Raw genomic sequence first — 22,094 nt, forward strand, 5'->3', positions numbered from 1 at the left:
CTTGGTGCTAAACTTGGTGCTGGCTGTCAAGCTGTAGCTTTAAGCACGGAACACACTGACACATGCGACAATATCGCTCGTGGGCAGATTTAATTTGAATAAAAATCCAACTTAATTCGCCGCGTAGTGATACTGCCTTTCTCGCATTTAGCCAAGACACCAACCTTATATGGTGCTAATATGGTTCGATGTACCATTTTCTTTATAACTTTCAAACGCAACGGTCGATCGTCATCAAATTCAATAGTGATCAACTAGGCTTTGCCCCCTATCGCATGAAACTTGTTGCGAGGAAATCGGTTGAGGATTACTATAAGAAAAGTTGTCTAATGTTTTTCTTAGCTTTTGTGCACACACATACACACACACATACACACGGACAGACAGACATGTGCTCAGTTTGTCGAGCTGAGTCGATTGGTATATAACACTATGGGTCTCCGAGGCTTCTATAAAAAGTTCGTTTTCGTTGTGAAATGATAGCCTTTCGGTACAACTTTGTTGTACGAGAAAGGCAAAAATAAACAGTTTTATTTTTATGTTTGGCTGTTGTTGAAAGAAAAAGCGCACCATTTAAAATACGTTTTATTACAATTGTCTCTGTAACTGATTCGTTTATTTCAAAAACACATGCTTCGCTAGCGCAAAGGTTACATAAGTGCTGTCCAATGAGCAGCTCGAAGTTGTTCTCGTCCTGCTCGTTCTTTTTTGTCAACAAATGGGCATAAGCAGGACATGACAGCTACTTCAAGCTCTCATTGGACAGCACTATAGTCTTTGTCACAATACCAAATAATTGTCAATCTGCCTGATAACTATATCAATATGTAAACAAAGGGCTGATGCGTCAAGATCAAACAGATGAATTGATTTCGTCAACTGAAAGTAGGTGTGTTTAGACGCTGTCTCATATCGCATAGTGGCAGTTCAATAATTATCGAATAACCTTGCTTGCAGAGCAAAATTACTTTTGATAGATTCATGTTTTGATAGTTTTGCTGGGTGGCACCAGGCTTTTTTTAAGACCGGGTGTTTTTTTAATCTTCGAATTGGCACTTTTAATTCGGTAAATGAGACGGTCCGTAATGTGTGTTTTCATTCGGATTCTGATCAACTTATTTCTCAAAGGACCTTAGCCGGCCATGCAAAAATTCAACATTTTACGTGTGGCAATGGCCGCCACCTGAGAATCAACACCATCATGAATATTTATCATTATGTTGATGACATATTATCGTTTTTGTGTCATACGACACAAGCTAAACTTCAATGGAAGAGCTTGGTAGTCCTATGGCTACTGCTTCTACCTCATACGCAGGAGATCGTTCCATTCTCCTACTTTGCATCTTTCTCTATATTTATCATGTTCTAGCAATCGCCAGAACTGGAAATGGACTTCCATACCGTCTGCATATCTATACTATACCTTCAACTTGACTATTCAAGTAGAAACTGCTAGAATTGGAAATGAACGACAAAGCTCGTTAAGAAATTCTATCATCTGCTTTCTCCTACATTAGCAGCTCGTTAACCAAGACGAACCTCTGGTCCTCGTACGTAAAATTCTGCGTGAACTCGTGGCAAGTGTAGAGATATATTCGGCTTGCAGTGGGCTTGACATTGACTTGCATTCTGATGTGGCAGGCGCCAGTGTGGCCTAACAAACGTCCCAAGCAAACATCTGTTGGTTCTCTGGGCAAAAACAGCTGATCTGGTCATAATGGAGTAGCAACTACGGGCAGTCAATCAAGCTCAAGCTCATACGACACAAGCCAAACCTCAAACTGTTTCCACTGCCAGAAACTGAGTTCAATTGTTGTGGCCATTATCACTCGTAAAGTGCTGGATACTGTGAGACAATATTAAATCTCCGGTTCAGGCATCCCTAAATTGTTATAATTGGATGTCAATTAACAGAGTTACAATATCTTTATTTTTATTTAATTTCTCCAAAAGTTTGCTTATCCCAGTTAATTTGGTCATGTACAGCATTTTACGAGTGCTAATAGCCGCCACTATCGAACTCAGTTTGACACAAAAACAATAAGATTCCACCATCATAATGATTCATTCATAGTGATGATGGTCACTGCGATGTCAAACGACACAAGCCAAATGTCAAATAGATTGCACTCTACCAGCACATGAGTTAAATTGTGGCAGCCATTACCGCACGTAAAATGCTAGATAAGAGCAAGATTATCGGAAGATTATCGGGTGCGACTATTAGTCGTTTAGCAACGTCACAACTTGACACTTTTATTGTCTGATTTTCTCAAAATTGCACGCGGCGAACCTTGTACCTTGTACCAAAGGTACCTTTGATGCGATTCGATCAAAAATCCAAAAATACACAAATCAGCTCCTAATAAATCAGCCGAAAACTATATAAAAGTTCATTTAATCATCATGCAATGTTCTGTGAAATTGTTCTGTCGCATACCAACTGCCGTTTTTGCAATTCTGAGGTCAATCGAGCAATGAGAACCGATTTCCAGATCGAATGAGTGACGGAGGTGTATTTTCCCATACATTTTGGTTGAATCCCCATACAAACTTCAAATCAAATGCGCCAGCTTATGCAACAAGCGATTGAGCTGAAATTTTCAAAGATTGATTTTCTCTCCCAATGACACAATTCTGGGGGTGCCCGTGGAATTCGACAACATTTTTTTCTCCCCATACTAATCTGGGCCAGTCTACTGCGTACGCTCATCTTGCATCAAAAGGTAATATTGCTCAACACTTTCGGCTCTTCGAAGATCTGTTATCTCGCTTCGATTCTTTCACCGAATGCTGTACACATCGCCAAGCTGACGGCTACGTTGGTTTTTTTCCTCTTCTTTAAAATTCCAGCAAGGGAGCCAATGCATCAGCTCGCGCGGAAACGTTAAATCTGCAGGTATGCAACTACATTTGCCTGCTTTTAAATGCAAAGATCTACTCTTCAACAGGCTATCGGCTTTTTACAAATCCCTCCTCTCCCAAGTCAATCCCAACCCAGACTGTCCATGTTTAAAGCTGATCCTTTCCAACTATCTTTTATTCTACGTTCTATCTTTTATTCTACGTTATTCTACAAATTATACGTTGAGCAAACATAAGAACCAAAAATATCGCGTCAGCATCCAACGGAGAATTGGCAACAAATTTGGACAAATATTGCAATGCGAGGTCTGTCTTCAACCCAGCGTAACACCTTCTACCTTCTGGTGAATGCGAAACTGGAGCATCGGAGACTGATGTTCCGAATAAACAGCACTGACAGAGAAAACTACCTGCACTGCGACGGTGCACTTGAGACACTTGAACACAAATTCAGCGAATGTGTACGAGTCCAAGCAGCTCCCTGCACTAAAAGAGGAGGTCCTCATACAAATGAAACTCAAATTTTGAAGAAACATTTTTTTGTCGAGACGAAGTTCGACGGTAAATATAATAGAAGACGATGTACTTCGATTGTCCCACCTAGATATTTTCATGCATACCACCAACTCCCGGCGCCACTGCACTTGCTTCAGGTAAGAACGCTATTAGAAAATTTGTCATACAGTAGCATTTACGCATAAAACTAATGGTCAGATATCACTTTCCAAAGTTATGACTTAATTATTGTACCACCAAAGAAGTGTGTTTATTGAGAACTTAACCTTCTGTCTGTGCTCAAAAAAACTTACGTTGTCTGTGCTCTGGGGTCAAATTGACCCCAAATTGAAATTGCTATAACTTTTTTAATGTTTGGCCAATTTTTGATTTATAAGGCTGTTTCGAAAGATAATTTAATCATCTTTCAGGTCGTTACCAACGATTGACTATTGCTTGGCGGGTACATCGCGGGGAGGGGTTTTAGTGAACAAGGGTATAAAACCAGTGATTTTTCATGATTATTTTACTTATATCCGAAAATCCTTTCCATTTTGAACTGCACCTTTTTAAAAAAGGTTATGCAGGAAGGCATGTGCTCTGGCATGAGGCGTTGATAAGTTTAGAACTCGACCGCCAGGTGGTGGTATATTTGAATTCATTATTTTGGACTACTTAAGATATTCCGATATATAGAATTCTCCTCAGTGTAAATATTCTTATCGCACAAATTAAAAAATTGGAAGACGTACTCATTATATTGAGCACCGCTTTGTAGTGCTAGACATCCTGAACAATGTTGCCGAATACAACTTGAGTGTAGGTTAGGGTGTCCCAAAATTGGACCAAGTCTGGGATTTTGGGGGCTCAACCTTCAAATGAAAGCTTAAGGTATAACAAAAGAAAAATTGTTCTACGACAACTCTGGGAAATGACGTTTAGGGGTGGCCTCGACGCGTTTTATGAAAAAAGTGCATTTTTTATAGGTAACATCGAAAATACCGGTATATCGGAAAGAAATTCAATGAAACCCATCCATTTTATATTTTTTACATTTAACTTAGGGTCTATACTTTATGGTAAAACTTTGATACCGCATGTTTTAGCTCTATATATTTTTCACTGATGCTTTAAATGCCCAAAAATGATGAATTTTTCTTAAATTTTTTTATTAATGCATCCAAAACGGGTATCCATCATAATGCTTTCGAAACTAGATATACATAGAAAGATGGGGAATTTTATAACGAATATTTTGCTAAAAATAGCAACCTCCTATCTCTATCCGTTTAAAAGTTATTCACGGCTTACTGCAGCTTGGAAAGAGACTTTTTGAAATTTCGGATCATAATACCTGGATCATGTTTAAGTAAAGAAACGCCTACTTTTCCATACCAACCAAATGAGTGCTTTAATAACCAATATAGCATTCATATGAGTTGCATGAAATTGATTTTAACACTTATTTGAGTGTTATAATGGAAACCCAACGATGGACCAGCAGTAACATGACTGACTACAAATTGTTCAGTTATTCTGGGTGAGTACTCAAATAGATTGATGAATATGGTTTCAAAACTGCCCATAGGTAGGTTCAGCTATCGTTTCATGGTTTGGTGAGCTGTGCAATGTTTCACGATAACATGGAAATTTATTGTTTTCTGACCAACTTGATTTTTTAACCAGCACGATCATGTGAAGTTAATCCGGCTGGATCATTTTGGTCCCGATTTATCGATGCAATCAATTTATCATTGGTAGGCGAAATAGTTCGTAATTAGTGTAGATTGTTCTTATTTCCAGAGATTCCGTAGATGGTAGATGCCAAATATTTCAATATGCATTATAAAATAATAATGATAATAGTAATTTATGTAACTAGTTGCAAAAAGATGATTTAATCAGCATGGTTGTACGTTTATCCAACGAGGCTTGCCGAATGAGATAAATACTACGAGTGCTGATAAAATCGAGTTTTGCAATTAGTTGCACACACTATTTTTTGCAATGGCGTAAAATGAGCTTCTATATGGCGTAAAATATGACAAATAGATATCAAAATGATCTAGTTGGATTTGCTTCACATGATCGTTCTTGCAAAAAATCAAGATGGTCACAAAACAACTAATTTCCATGTTATCGAGAAACATTGCACAGCTCGACAATCCATGACACGAAAACTGAACCTACCTATGGGTAGTTTTAAAACCATATTCATCAATCTATTTGAGCACTCACCCAGACTAACTGAACAATTTGTAGTCAGTCTTGTTACTGCTGGTCCATCGTTGGGTTTCCATTATAACACTCAAATAAGTATTAAAATCAATTTTATGCAACTCATATGAATACTATATTGGTTATTAAAGCGCTCATTTGGTTGGTATGGAAAAGTAGGCGTTTTTTTTACTTAAACATGATCCAGGTATTATGATCCGAAATTTCAAAAAGTCTTTTTCCAAGCTGCAGTAAATCGTGAATAACTTTTAAACGGATAGAGATAGAAAGTTGCTATTTTTAGCAAAATATTCGTTAAAAAATTCCCCATCTTTCTATGTATATCTAGCTTCGAAAGCATCATGATTGATACCCGTTTTGGATGCATTAATAAAAAAATATTAAGAAAAATTCATCATTTTTGGGCATTTAAAGCATCACTGAAAAATATATAGACCTAAAACATGCGGTATCAAAGTTTTACCATAAAGTATAGACCCTAAGTTAAATGTAAAAAATATAAAATGGATGGGTTTCATTGAATTTCTTTCCGATATACCGGTATTTTCGATGTTACCTATAAAAAATGCACTTTTTTCATAAAACGCGTCGGGGCCACCCCTAAACGTCATTTCCCAGAGTTGTCGTAAAACAATTTTTCTTTTGTTTTACCCTAAGCTTTCATTTGAAGGTTGAGCCCCCAAAATCCCAGACTTTGTCCAATTTTGGGACACCCTAGTGTAGGTACGAGTGTTGCGTGTGTTCTCTAACTCCACACACTAAGCATCAAGAAACCCAATACGAGAAATAATTGCCAATCTAATGTATGCCCGCTAGACCAATGCGACTAAGAGACAATCAAGGAATTTTGCTCATAATGCATGACAATCAACGCAAGAAATGTGGTACATGATTGTATTGTAACATTTTTTTCTTACAAGCTAAGCCTACCTCCTTCCAGCACCGTAGTGCTAACTTCAGCGAACGTCTTCGCTACTTATCACTTAGGGGCCCCTACTCACTGCGCCTTGTTCTGCACCACTCGATGGCGCGGCATTCGATGGTGCAACTGCACTCTCTTGGTGGTTAGAGCCACATGCGCACTCACTACCACCTCGCTTCTGCGTTCTTTCTGATGCTATTCCTCTGGTATACCGCGGCACTCTTCTCCTCGCAGTTCTCCACACCGAATATCACTGATCACTGCACTGTTGGGTAACCTTGCACGTAAGGTGATCCAAATCTTACCCCAATCGTGCACCATTCATAATCAGCTGCTCTTCTGCAGTCGGATTCAACAAACTTGCACACTATATATCGGCATGCGGCTTCACCATTCACTCCCTTTCGCTAGCACACGGCAGCGTCGTTGCTGCTAAATTCAATTGGAATTCGAAAAGCACTGCGAGGATACAACACCATGTGACCGGTCGGGTAATCACTATCACTCTATGCGATCGTCGAGCCGGTGTCGTTGGCGTGGCTACTGCTGGTATAGTTGGACTACGTTGCTGCCCAGCAGCTTTCTGCAATTGATACAAAAGGCCCTGTACAGGGTGGCTGCATGAGTACATCTGTGGACCAAACATTGTGTGTGTTTAATTACCTCTTTCGAGGGCCTTCTCTGTCCGGTGAACTTGAGTTTTGATGAGCCTACGTCTGTGTGTGCGGGTTGTTGAATGCCTATATGATACGGGTTTTGGTAACAATGTTCTAGTATTAAACTGTGCTCATTATACCTGCTTCTAGTTTGTAGTTTTGTGCCTTCCTTAATATGAACGTACGGCAGATGGTTGGTGTGAAATCTTCTTCGTCTTGCGCTCGACGGCCAGCTGCGCTCTTGTCTGAACGGAGATGGGAATGTTCGCGACTCTGAATGGATGGGTTGTGGTTATTGATCTGGAGAATGAAGTTGGCGATTGATTTACCTACTTATTTTGTTCTTATGGGCGTTTCCCCGGTGGAGTCGTTGGGAACCTGGTCTTCAACGCTCGGACATGCAATTGTCTGCTTCACCCTCTCTCCGGTTTGTTGGCTATCCGATGGTTCGAGCTAGTACACGTGACGACTGTAACTGTATTTGGACAAACTTGTTAACCGGCTTCCAATGACCGATCTGCTAGAGGCTTTTACCTGTGCAGTGATGAAGATCTAAAACTGCTTCACAGAGTCGTCTTTATACTTTTTCCCGCGAAGAATACGTTTTGATACGAGAGCCTTTCACACCGTACGTCACACGTTGCAACTTCTGATTGATCTACGGAAGTAGCAACCGTCAAAAGGGTACGTCAGCGATAGTGCGAGTGCTACCAACTTCTCATATGTAGAGCTGGGTGTTATTTCAGCTGCGGTGTGGTGTGTTTAGTGGTGGCATATTGTGCTTTTGGCGTATTGAGTCATAGGCACAATCATCAATATTGATGAACGAAATATAATGTAACACAACGTATGAACAGGCGCGACGAAATTTTTGTGAACGAGCCTAGCTGGGGCGTTCACAAAAATTTCGTTAACTTTGATTTTTGAGCTCAACCCTATGCTACTGTTACTAATTCTAGTTGATTAAGATTCAACAAATCATCTCCTTGGTTGGAACTTGAATCTTAATATTGTAGTTTTGACCAAAACAAAATCTTACAGCTAACTCAAGAAAATGCTTGCTTTCACTACTTGTTAGTGACAAAACTGCAAGAGCTATTACATGTCTATAGTAACCACTACAGAAAGAATATTCTTAAGTACTACACTTAGGGACTAACAAAAGTCTTCGTTATTACAGTAGCTTGCCATTTGTTATGGTTTATGAACAATAATTCGTTCGTTATTGAATATTTTCTTGTTCGATAGCGCGTTATTCGACCGCACTTTTGAGCATAAATTCTTGACAAATTATGGGCAATTGGGCGCGAGTGAGTGAGTCTTAATATTGTTTAGGGATGTGCGAAGTTCTCAAGATGTGTTAGACGTATCTGCCGATGTTAAACCAGCCTGTTGAGCATCTGGTTTATCTTTTCACGTCTTTGTAGGGTTGTCTCACTATAGCTGAACTAGGGAGCTTGGATGTGTTTTGGGCTGCCGGCTTAGGATGACGAGGTTTCGATAAAGTTTTGGGGCCTCAAGTCAATCCGCGGTTTTTGTGGGTCCTTTTGGTTTCTTGGTTAGCAACTTGAGGTGTGTTGCCTACATAGCTGGATATTACCCTCATAACCTGGAGGATGGCGATTTATCGTCGATTCGCGAACGGGTTAATACTGAACATTCATTAGAGATGAGCCGAAGTCTACGAGGTCTGTGAGTGCTGGTCCTGTTTTATGTCCTCCCGTGTTGCATGGAGCATGTCATTTTGCTTGCAACTACGGCGACCAAGCCGGCGAATACCACAGTTGTCAAGACCAAGAGTTCTTCCAATGCTGCATGTTTCAAAGTAAGTTTCCGCAATGCGTGTTTTGTTGAAGTTGTGGTTCATCGTTTACTGAAAAGTAGTATACATAGCTTGGGGAACGCTTTGATTTTAGTCAGGTTTGATGTCTTTGGCGTGATAGACACCTTTCGTTGAGGTCTTCACATCTTCTAGCAAATAATTATTCTGTCCCTTGAGCTCCCTGACATAGCTAGGAATAAATTTAGGTCCAAGTTTCTTAGTCCTTGCCTCCGCAGCTGAAGAAGGTGTGAATGATCGTCTCCAGACCAAATCTCCAACGGCGAAAGTCGTTGTACGTGTTCGTAAGTCCATGGTGACCAGCGAACCGGGAAAACCGGGAGAACCGGGAAAAAAACCGGGAATTGAAAATCACCGGGAAAATATCGGGAAATATGCGGGAAATTTAATAACCACCGGGAAAATTTTCAAATCTGCATTTCTCGGGTACTTATTCAAAAGGACGTAGGAGATTTTTTAAACAAATATTCAAACGTAGATTTATCCAATCTGATGGCACTCCCAAGCAAACCATCACCACAGACAGGTAGAGGAAGTCTTTGGCTTGGTGGTGTTGGTATGCATGGGAGTGCCATCAGATTGGATAAATCTACGTTTGAATATTTGTTTAAAAAATCATATACGTCATTTTGAATAATTACCCGAGATTTGTCTCTTTGTAAAAAATAGTGCAGTAAATTGGTAGGCTAATTTGCTTATTCCATTTCAGAGTTTACAAATTTCTAATGTAGGTCATGTATTTATGAAGACCCTAAATATCCCATTCAACCAAGTTGACCAAAGTTGAGTTTCAGACATAGTAATTAATTACAACTCCGGGTTACTTATACATATCCGGAACATGAGCAATCAGCTTTGATTGCACCGATTTTTTGTATTAACCCTTAAAGGCACAAGGCGATTTTTTTAGAAATCGTCGGAAATATTTTTAACGTAAATAACCATTGAAATTATTAACATTAAACGTATTTTCGGTTTGTTGTTTTAAAACAACATTGCGCATTTAAGGGTTAAATCTAATTTGAACTTTCCTTAATTTTTAATTATCTCAATCGATTCCTTTTAGGTTCTCCAATTTGTCCAAATAAATATATGTGGTATCCCTCCTCTTTTATTTCAAATATTGAAACATTTCCAAAGCCATTTTCGTTTTCAACAATAATCTTGTATTCAACAAAAAAAATGTCTTTGACGATCCTCATGATGCATCAAAGAGTTGTGACGATGGAAATTTGATTCACAGTTACACATTATATTAATTCGTGACATCATATGAGGTTTAGGTTCGGTATTCTTGTTTACGGACGAACTATACTTTCAAACGTTAACAAAAATATGGACTTTCACATGTTCTTAGAAAATAAGGGTTGCGGACAGCACGGAAGTCACCGTGGCGCTATAAAAATCTTCGGTGTTTCACTTTTTAAGCAACGGAAACTTCAATTCCGTCACTCCCGTGCTGTCGCTTCATTGTTTCTGTTTTATTCGATTAGCAGGCAAAACAACACCGAAGATGAATTCACACACAAATAAATCACATTTCTAATTCTACTTATGATCAGGGGCTCACAATTCCATTCTCACGTAACATTCCCCCCCGTAACACTTTGAGTAAGCTACATATCAAAGTTTTACTAATTTTGTACATCACACACAGATGTTCTTGCGTGAGAATTTTGAGTATATAGCTGCATAGTCGAACTAACGAACTGTTATTACGTTGGAAGATGCGTTTGAACTTCTACCTGTGGGACGTGCGTTGGTGCTGCTCTGTTCATGACCCTACGGTGCAATATCGCTTTGTAGAACGGTCTGATTGATGCCGCTCCGCGTTGTCCAGTATACGTTGTAAACATCTGTCCAGTGTCCAGTGATAGCTTATTGTTCTCTGTTACAGCAGCAACCCATCTCTCGCATTGAAACTTCTGCCCGCGTCAACGAAACGTATCTCTTGTGCGTCTTTATTCGATGATGTTCCTTAGTTTGGCGGGTTATGTCGGACCGAGTGAGCAACGATTCGGCAGATCGCCGTGCATCTCGCGGTGGAAATCTATATTAAAATTTGGTCGCATTGTTCAATCCTATGGCGCCATCCATGGAATCACCATGATGAACAAAACGCGTCGAAGACAAGATCGAAGATCTTTATAGTGTTGCGAACAGCACAGAAGTCACCGATCTTTCAGCGCGGCAATAAATTAATTTGTATTTATTGTATTTTGTATTTTGCATCATGCTATAAAGCTATATTTAATACATATTAATAAATACGACATCGAATGCAATAAATAATTAGGTACTCACATCTTCGGTGTTTTTACTATTTCAGCAACAGAAAATGTGATTCTGTCGCATCCGTGCTGTTGCATCGTTATTTTCAACTGACTAAAATAAAACCTAAAATTGATACACATATACAAATAATGTCTTATCATACACACAGGGTAGCCGGGGGTTCACAATTATATTCTTACGTAACAATAAGGTTTATTATCAAATTGTTGATTGATTTGAATGAATGCGATACATAGGAGATGTTTAAACATTTAATTTTTTTTATATATTTCGATATTTTTCTGCAGAATCGCAATGTCTAAATAATTTGTCATGAGTTCATACTTACTAGAATAAAAAAATCAAACGAATTAAGTAAAAAAATAGTATTATTTAGTCAGCAAAAATAACTCTTCTACATTTAATTTTGCAGTTGCAGTACACCCGATTCTTTTTTTTACACAGGGGATGCGTTCCGCGTAAAAAAGTTTTCAGTTCAAAATTTGAAAATCCGTTTAAAAAAAGTGTTATGATTTCTCGACGAATCATGCAAAATGGAGCAACTTTGCAAATATTTTGTATAGGATTTTTTTCTCGCCCGTGTAAAAACAAAATTGGGTGTATATTTGTTTATATGGAAATTCTTTTCTATTTTTAATATTTATGAATTCGTGGATTTTTGTTTTTTTTCTAATACTTATATATTTTTTGTACCGGGAAATTTTCCATAATACCGGGAGAAAACCGGGAAATAACCGGGAATTTGAAATTCAAAATTCACTGGCCACCCTGCTTTAAGTCATATCGCTTTTTGCTTCTGTTATGTTCTGATTTGATGCGATCGATAATAAACGAGCGGATGCTTTCAATTCCTTTCAAGCGGATTGCCTGACTTTCCTGTGCATTGTTGGGTACGTTGAGGTCAGCACAAGGATATTGCTCCGTGAAAAGTACATGATTACGCCCGAAATTCGCAAAATATGGGCTGCATCCCAATGTCTCATGCTTAGCGGTGTTAATTGCGCAGATAATTTGTTGTAGGTTCTGATCCCATTCTCTTTGATCATCATCCAGCAGTGTTCTAACGCAGGTTATGAGAGTTCTGTTGGTTCGCTCCGTAGGGTTGCACATAGGAGTGTAGAAGGCTGTTCTCATGTGCTGGATATTGTATCTACGCAAAAGTGATCGAAACGTGTTGGAGAGGAATTGCGATCCGTTATCTGTCAGTATGATGCGTGGAGTCGAAAAACGTAGGAAGACGTACTTCTCCAGGAAAGCTGCCATTTGCCTGGCATTGGCAGTTCGATATGGTTCTGCAATGATGAATTTCGTAATCCAGTCCGTAATAACCAACAAGACCGTGTTTCCACTTTTTGACCTCACCATAGGCCCTACCCAATCAATGGATAGCAGTTCCCAAGGGTGATGGGCTGGTTTAATGCCACCCATCGCAGGAGTTAAAACAGTATTGGGTGCTTTGCTTGCTTTGCAAATACCGCAGGCTCTGACATATCGTTTGGCATCCATGGCCATTTTTGGCCAATAGTAGTCCAACTGGATTTTTCGAAGGGTCCGATCGAGTCCTAAGTGTGCCGCCGTTGGTAAATCATGGAACTGTCGTAGTAGCTCCTCTCTCCGACCTGCAGCGATTACTTCTTTCCACCTGTGAGACCAATTTCCCACCTCGTCCTTAACTTTGCAGTTCTTGAACAGCTTTCCGGCGATTATTCTAAAATCGGGAAATTTACCCGAGTCTCGTTGCACTTTCTGGAATATTTCTTCGTACCATGGATCTGGATTCGCACTAGAGTTTCCGGTTATGACATTCACTTGACCAATTCGGCTTAAACAGTCTGGTACGACATTTGCTGATCCTTTCCGGTATTTAATGTCAAAAGAGAAGGCGTTTAGACGTAGAATCCACCGGGCCATTATTGGAGTAGGATTTTTCATCGTCTTAAGATATGTGAGACTGGAGTGGTCACAAAATACCACAAATCTGCTACCTTCAACGTATCCTCTGAAGTGCTCTATCGCCCGGATGACGGCGAGGCATTCCCTTTCAGTGACCGAATATTTCCTTTCTGCTGGTGAGAGTTTCTGGGAAAAGTAAGCGATCACCCTTTCGCCATTGTCCTTTTCTTGTGTCAACACCGCTCCTAAAGCGATGTCACTGGCATCACAGGAAATAGCAAACTGCTGCGTATAGTCTGGTGTACTAAGGACCGGAGCTGTACATAAAAGCTGCTTCAATGTATTAAAAGCCACTTCAGTTTTTTCTGACCAGATGAATTTAGCTTTGGCTCTCGTTAGCTCGGTCAGAGGGGTGGCAATCTTGGAAAAGTCTTTAATAAACCTTCTGTACCATCCGCACATTCCTAGGAAACGCTGTATCTCCTTTTTGGTTGTGGGAGTAGGAAAACTGCTGACAGCCTCCGTCTTTTCTTTGTCAACATTCCAGCCTTTTTCGTCAAGAACGTAGCCTAGATATTTTATACTTCTCCTACAAAAGATGGATTTCTCCGAATTTATTGTCAGTCCTGCTTTCGCTAACCTCCTAGCGACTTCCTTCAGAGTTTCTAGGTGTTCCTCAAATGTATCTGTGGCGATTATCAGGTCATCCAGATACACGAATACCTTTGGTTCTAAATCTATGAAAAGATGATTCATCACTCTGCAAAGCGCTTGGCTTGCCGTTGAAAGCCCGAACGGCACAACTTTAAATTGGTAATGCCCTCTTTGTGGAATGGTGAAAGCTGTTTTTGGCTTGGAACCTGGTTCCAAAGGTATCTGCCAGAAGGCCGATTCCAAGTCAATTGAGGACAAATATCGTGAACCGCTTAAGTTCTTCATAATGGTGGCTATGTGCGGAATGGGGTATGCTTCTTGTACAATGATGCCGTTTAACTTCCTCGCGTCCAAGCATAGTCTCATGGATCCGTCCTTCTTTTTTACCGCTACTGTGGGGCTGTTCCATGGACAGCAGACGGCCTCTTCTATAACATCCATGGCTAACATCCGATCGACTTCCTTATTCAAATCGTCGAGCAGAAATTTTGATAGTGGATAGTATTTTGACTTGAAAGGAGCTGCTTGCCCGGTGTCTATCTTGTGGAGGTAGATGCCCGTTCTGCCAAGTTTTCCAGATGTTTTTGACGATGGGAATAAACTTATTGCGTTTTTAAGGGCACTTTGCTGAGATTCGGTCAGGGCTTGAATAGATGGCATACTCGTTTCTCCTGAACAGTTTATCCCACAGATTTGTATAGTAACTCCGAAAAGATTGAAGAAGTTCATGCCCAAGATGAATGTATCCGGTAGGTGTTCCACACAAATAACTGGCAATATGTGTTTTTGATTATTGTACTCGACTGGAAGGAATGCGTAGTAGGATACTCTGTGAGCCGTGTTATCCGCCGTTCTAATGGTACCTTCCACAGAATACTTTGTAAGGCCTAGTTCTATTACAATCGATGTCAGCTTTCCTCCGATTAAGCTGCAAGTGGCGCCACTATCCAGAAGGCCTCGAAATTGTTTCCCCATTATGTTGATATCAGTATACGGGCGGTTATCCCCCCTTGAGGTGTCGAAAACTACGGAAGATACGTTCCGAAAGTGAGTAATGTCTTGTAAGTTAGGGACTTTTTGTGTTATCGGAGAATCTATGTCCCTTATTGCAGAAACCCCGCTGCTCCGTTTCCCTGACATGATCTTATTGCAGAATCTGGAAGTGCTTGTGTCATCCTTGCATAGCAGTCTGGACAATTTCGAGAAGTAAAACTTTTCTTGCCGCATCGATAACAAAACAGAAAAGTTTTGGGGTTTGGACATGTTGGAAATGTGTGTCCCTGTTGCTCACACTGCCAGCACGAAATAGTTATTCTTCGTTCTGATCTTGCGTTGCTTTGTTGCGAAATCCTTGGACCAGGTGGTCCCCTTACTGCGTTAATTTCATCTTCCATACGTTGGTACTCTGCTAGCTGTACGTTGTCTGAGGCACCTAAAGCAACATCGGCTTCTGCTGTTTCCGTCGCGGTTGACAGGAGTTGCACATTATGTAACGAATCTTCCTCAATAATATTGAACTGTTGTGTTCGTGTAGGCAACTGTCGATTCCATGTATTACCCGGCTCCATAGGTCTGTGTGAGCGATTTGTTGAGGGGGTTGAAAAGTTTGGTTCTGCTAGAGCTGCTCTGGGAATCTGGGATGCCTTATTCTTCCTGGTAAACAACTTTGCGTTGTCATAGTCCTTGCATACCTCCACTAATCCGGCGACTGTGGTGACCCTGGATGCTGATGCGATAGCTGCGAATTCGGCATTCAAGTTAGACTTCAAAATGAAAAATCTATCTTGTTGCAATAGCACCGGCTCTACCGCTTCGAACAGTGCTAGAAGGTCTTGATGATATCGAGAGAAAGGCTCGTCTTGACCTTGGAAACGCCAGTAGAGATCTCTCTTGATAAGCTGCGAGAAGTTCGGTGGAAGAAACTCCGATTTGATTTGCTGCTTAAAACTTTCCCAGTTTACGAAGTGATTGTAGTTTCGAGAATACCATTCCAATGCGCGGCCGTGTAGTAGATGTTTTATGCCTTTGATCAGGGATTGATCATCTAAGTCCTCCGTTTCCGCGTAGATCTTGACTCTATTTAAAAAGGTTGCCAGCTCAAGAATATTTTGTTTTCCCGCATACGAGAATGGCCACTTATGGATCGGTTGAAAGAAACGCTGTCGGGTACTTCCGTGAGATTGGTTGTTGTTTGTCGGATTGTTGCTGTTTGTCGCTGGACGATCTGTTTCTCGTCGCAAAAGATAACGTATCATGTCATCTCGAATATCTAGATGACTACCATCTCCCAGTGCTACGTTCGGTGCATGTGCTGCTGCTCTATTAGTTCCTGGCGTTAACAAACGGGGTGGTGCCGGGGGTGGTGGTATCGACTGCAATAAATTAATGTTGCCAAATAAATTGGCAACTGCTGCATTTCCCTCATTTTCACTTCTATTAAGTACGCTTTCTGCTACATTCTGTCTTTCTATTGGATCCATTTGATGTTCCATTGCAGCTGGTTGTTGAGTTGCTCTCCCATGTTGATGACTCGCCTTATTTGCTGAATTCACGCTTGATTGTAGAAAAGAGTTTCTCAATCTCTGTAAAATTTCTTCCTCCTCTGGCAGTAATTCCTCACGAGACGCGCTGGGGGGTGGTACGCTGGTTTGGCCTTGAAGGTATTTGGATATCTGCTGCAGGCAGTTCTCAATCTTCTTCTCTGCTCCTCCTACGTATGGCATGTAAACTGGATCTGTTATAACGGTTATTCGTTCCCGGTAATATAACAATCTGGACCGACAAACCATAATCTCGTCTCCATCCTCGTTGTCCAAAGCCTTGTTGAGTCTCTCCTTCAAACGATTTATCATATGCTGACAGTAGTTGATGTTATCTCCATCTCCCAGTACGTGTGCTGCTGACGTTGGGCCAGTTACCGCGTTTCGTTCACGTCGTATCAACTGCCTAAGGTTGTCAATCTTGCCATCCCTATTCATGGACTCCACATTTTTAACACTTCTCACTGCCAGTTCATAATCCAGTTCCGTTTCTGTCAAATGTTTCACATCCATTTTGCACTGAACTGTTCCACTCCGCGTATTTGACTCACTCACTGACGAAGAATATACGATATAATATTCGCGCCCGAATTGAATTGACTGAAATTTATAGTGGGATTTTTAGTTGGGCGCCATGTTCTGCACCACTCGATGGCGCGGCATTCGATGGTGCAACTGCACTCTCTTGGTGGTTAGAGCCACATGCACACTCACTACCACCTCGCTTCTGCGTTCTTTCTGATGCTATTCCCTCTGGTATACCGCGGCACTCTTCTCCTCGCAGTTCTCCACACCGAATATCACTGATCACTGCACTGTTGGGTAACCTTGCACGTAAGGTGATCCAAATCTTACCCCAATCGTGCACCATTCATAATCAGCTGCTCTTCTGCAGTCGGATTCAACAAACTTGCACACTATATATCGGCATGCGGCTTCACCATTCACTCCCTTTCGCTAGCACACGGCAGCGTCGTTGCTGCTAAATTCCAATTGGAATTCGAAAAGCACTGCGAGGATACAACACCATGTGACCGGTCGGGGTAATCACTATCACTCTATGCGATCGTCGAGCCGGTGTCGTTGGCGTGGCTACTGCTGGTATAGTTGGACTACGTTGCTGCCCAGCAGCTTTCTGCAATTGATACAAAAGGCCCTGTACAGGGTGGCTGCATGAGTACATCTGTGGACCAAACATTGTGTGTGTTTAATTACCTCTTTCGAGGGCCTTCTCTGTCCGGTGAACTTGAGTTTTGATGAGCCTACGTCTGTGTGTGCGGGTTGTTGAATGCCTATATGATACGGGTTTTGGTAACAATGTTCTAGTATTAAACTGTGCTCATTATACCTGCTTCTAGTTTGTAGTTTTGTGCCTTCCTTAATATGAACGTACGGCAGATGGTTGGTGTGAAATCTTCTTCGTCTTGCGCTCGACGGCCAGCTGCGCTCTTGCCTGAACGGAGATGGGAATGTTCGCGACTCTGAATGGATGGGTTGTGGTTATTGATCTGGAGAATGAAGTTGGCGATTGATTTACCTACTTATTTTGTTCTTATGGGCGTTTCCCCGGTGGAGTCGTTGGGAACCTGGTCTTCAACGCTCGGACATGCAATTGTCTGCTTCACCCTCTCTCCGGTTTGTTGGCTATCCGATGGTTCGAGCTAGTACACGTGACGACTGTAACTGTATTTGGACAAACTTGTTAACCGGCTTCCAATGACCGATCTGCTAGAGGCTTTTACCTGTGCAGTGATGAAGATCTAAAACTGCTTCACAGAGTCGTCTTTATACTTTTTTCCCGCGAAGAATACGTTTTGATACGAGAGCCTTTCACACCGTACGTCACACGTTGCAACTTCTGATTGATCTACGGAAGTAGCAACCGTCAAAAGGGTACGTCAGCGATAGTGCGAGTGCTACCAACTTCTCATATGTAGAGCTGGGTGTTATTTCAGCTGCGGTGTGGTGTGTTTAGTGGTGGCATATTGTGCTTTTGGCGTATTGAGTCATAGGCACAATCATCAATATTGATGAACGAAATATAATGTAACACGAGGGATCTCAAGCTAAAGCAATATTTCATATATGCAAGAATATTGCAAGTAAGCTAGCGCCGCCTATTTGTAAATTTCCCAATTATTTATTCCGTCACATGACAGTCCATTCCCACCAGACGAATTCAAATATACCGCCACCTAGCGAACAGGCTTTAAACTAATCAATTCCTCATATCAAAGCACACGCCTTCCTGCTTAACCTTTTTGAAAAGGTGCAGTTGAAAATGGGTAGGATTTTCAGATATAAATAAAATAATCACGAAAAATCACTGTTTTCGTACCCTTTTTACGAAAACCCCTCCCCGCGATGTACCCACCCACCTATAGTCAATCTTAGGTAACGACCTGAAAGATGATTAAATTATCTTTCGAAACAGCCCCAAAAATCCAAAATTGGCCAAGTATTAAAAAAGTTATAGCAATTTCAATTTGGGGTCAATTTGACCCCAGAGCACAGACAACGTAAGTTTTTTGAAAAAAGTACACTGTAGCGCATATTTTCAAGATTTTTGAAGTGAATTTGCACCTAGGAGACGCAAATATTGACCCCAAAGCACAGACAAAAGGTTAATAAGGTAATTTTATTATTAATTTTCTTTTTGGTTTATAGAAAGCTTTGTTACACCTGGTTATCGTTTCACTCATTTTTTCATGAAGGTCGGTAAACAAAAAAAAAGAATTTTTCGGGTACGGTCCTCGAAGCAGCAAACGAAAGAAAATCCTACCGACACGAAAAGCCTCGTATTCATGAATATCGTTTACCCATAACCCAGATCGACAGAGACAAAGAGTGACAACGCGTTGCAACGTTGGACGACAGCATGCTTACGTTGTCTAGTATCCTTTTTGTAAGGAAAATGCGGCTAACGATTTTCTATGCTTAGGCTCGGAACGGATGCTTAGTTTTTGATACTCCAACAGAACATGGTGGAGAGCTTGCTCCTGCAAATATGAATATTTTTCCACCCGGATCACACGCTTAGTTGTACATGCTTCATGAATATGGAATGGATAAAAAGACAGTTTCGTTGAATGAAGAAAAACCTATATGTCAGTACATGAACGCATGACCATTCGTTGGGTCTATCTTAGGAATTGATTTAAGGAGACACAAATATAAAACAAGAACAAAATCGATTTTTATCAGCCAGAAGTCAATTAACAACAACGGCGGAGCGATGAAATTCAAATCCCTTCCCGTCAATTAAATAGAAAAATACCAGCTGGTCATTCCTTCTCAATTGCTCGACCGCACATTCCCAGCTAATGAAATTAAGCTGCTCGCCACAGCTTGGGTACTGTGAAACTACAAAGTCTTGATAAAATAGTTTGTTCGTACTTCTTTAGCCTTCGCCTCTTTGTTGAGGATATTTCATAATTATTTTCCCTTAACCACCCAGTGGAAAACTCGGTCATAACCGTTGATGGAACAGCTTATTCGGTGGGAAATTTGTGCATGCCAGAAAAAGTTGGTTCTTCCCTACATATTTGCCCGCAAAATTAACGAAGAATGGAATGTACTAAACTAGTTCTCGATAAGATACATTAGGGAACAGGTATGGATTTTACATCGTGTTTGCAGCAAACTTATATCAGTCAAAGTTGTAGAATGAATCATGCGTAAAAAAAATTTGTATTCATCCTGTGTATTTATTTGTAATTAAACAGCCACGCAGTCTCTGGAGGATCTTCCAACTGATCGATCCACCTTGCTTGCTGTGCCGCTAGCATTGTTCTTCCGGTCGAATCGCTATTATGATCAATTTTACAGGATTTTGTCTTTATTTAGATTTCTTGAATATTTTTTGCTAAGTTATGCTGAAAATATGCGTTGTGGACGAGCTCGGTGGTCTAGTGTCTACCTCTTCTGCCTTATCAGCAGGAGGTCGTGGGTTCAATTCCAGACTCGTCCCTTTCTTACTTTGTATCTCTATCTTAGTTCTTTCTGTGTTTCACGTTCTATCAAAACAATTCCTACTGTTATAACCTTCCACACAAACCCAAAATCTCCCGTGGCATCTATGAGAGGTCGTAGAGTTCTCTGCATTTTTCTTAAGTAGGTGTCTAACTAAACATCCTTCCCTTTCCTCAGCATTCGCAAGGACGTGGCCAAGACAGATCTCGACTATTGGAGAGTGCATTGCTTCCATCTATCTAAAAGATAGTGGTTAGTTCCAAATCAATATCTGTGGTAACGGATGAAAGTGATGCTACTCTCATACAATAATCTTGGCTTATATCACCTACGAATTTGTGTGAATTGCTCAAAACTAATTCTAATGCTAGTTATGCTAAAAATACACATTGTGAACTGCCTAAAAATACGAGGCTAATTTTGGTTTTTCACAATTTACTCACCCTTACTCGTAATTATGTCATGAGGAAATGTCATATAAACCCGTCGGAAACGATAACCAACATTCCTGCTGATGAAATGAAGAAAATCTATCCAGCCGTTTTCAAGTTATGCGAATACGAATACAGACCATTTCATTTTATGTAGACAGAAGAAGAAGAAGAAGAGAAGTTTAATTGATTTTGAGAAATGTGCAACCCATTGAAAAATATCTATTCTTTATTACACGTAAAATATCATTAATCATGTGCCTACCATTTTGAAATAGCAGTTACAGTTGTTGTATATTAAAAAACAAACCCAGTTTGAAACCACTTTTTCAAAAAAAAACCCAACTTAATTCACCGAGAAGTGATACTGCCTTTCTCGCATTTAGCCAAGACACCACAACCATCAACCCTATCTTGCTTGCTATGGACTAATACCTACATATGGTTAGTCCATAGTTGGCAATCCAGTAGCGAAAATACGTCTGATACCGTGCATGCATTTGATATCGAAATAGGTATGCAGAACCGATGGATATAATATGGACGAATATAAAAAAAGTGCTCCCTCATCGCACCCGTCACCGTCGCCGCATAACTTCAAAGTTCCAGCAAATGAAATTATGCAAATTACACAGAATGCGGGGAAAACCTCCGACAACAGAGATAGAATTTCCACTGGGTGTTTCAGCGAAAAAAACAAAAGCATCCCATCACAAGCTCGGTTTGCCTACACAGTTTTGCGAAGCTCTCCCAAGCCGAAAAGCCAGCCAGCCAACGGCTCACGTTTCATCGTTGGCTTGCATCCGTAATTTACTGCCTTCGGTATACAGTTTGATTTTTACTCCGCCAGATGAACGTTTTTGTTGGACGAAAATATTCGTCGCTTTATTAGGTTTTGGCCGAAATTAAACATAATCTCCTAGCTCAGATATTACTCTTCTGCAGGAAAGAACATTTATTGCAATTTTAATCTGTTAAACATGGTAATATAACTTCTTCTTTTTTTGCAATAAGTATACCGAATCGGTCTGACTTTTGAATAGGTACATTCACCCTTCAGAAAATAGTTGCTTCTAGTAGCTTCTAGTTGCTTCCCATAGCTTTTCAACAGATCTACTTGAAACGTGTTTTGGTAACTGTGTCCATTTCAATCTAAACATCAACTGGTTGGAATGCACAGCACTTGTCAAGATATGTTTTCAATAATAAAATTTAATTTAGAAAAAAAATGAATGATAAAATCCAAATCCATGTGAACAGTGCTACCAAACTGCTATGATTCAATTTTAA

At 40.5% G+C, this 22,094-nt stretch overlaps 1 long non-coding RNA gene across 1 annotated transcript; it reads right to left on the reverse strand.

The window, feature by feature from the left end:
• Window positions 1–17,110: 17,110 nt before the first annotated feature.
• LOC134217282 (uncharacterized) lies at window positions 17,111–18,335 on the reverse strand. Its single transcript, XR_009980976.1, has 5 exons — window positions 18,144–18,335; window positions 17,943–18,084; window positions 17,750–17,882; window positions 17,617–17,693; window positions 17,111–17,557 (listed from the first exon to the last, which is right to left on the reverse strand). It is a non-coding gene; the product is annotated as an uncharacterized LOC134217282 (long non-coding RNA).
• Between the last annotated feature and the right edge of the window lie 3,759 nt (window positions 18,336–22,094).

This window comes from Armigeres subalbatus, chromosome 2 (assembly GCF_024139115.2).
Source record: "Armigeres subalbatus isolate Guangzhou_Male chromosome 2, GZ_Asu_2, whole genome shotgun sequence".
In the NCBI taxonomy this organism is placed as follows: domain Eukaryota; kingdom Metazoa; phylum Arthropoda; class Insecta; order Diptera; family Culicidae; genus Armigeres; species Armigeres subalbatus.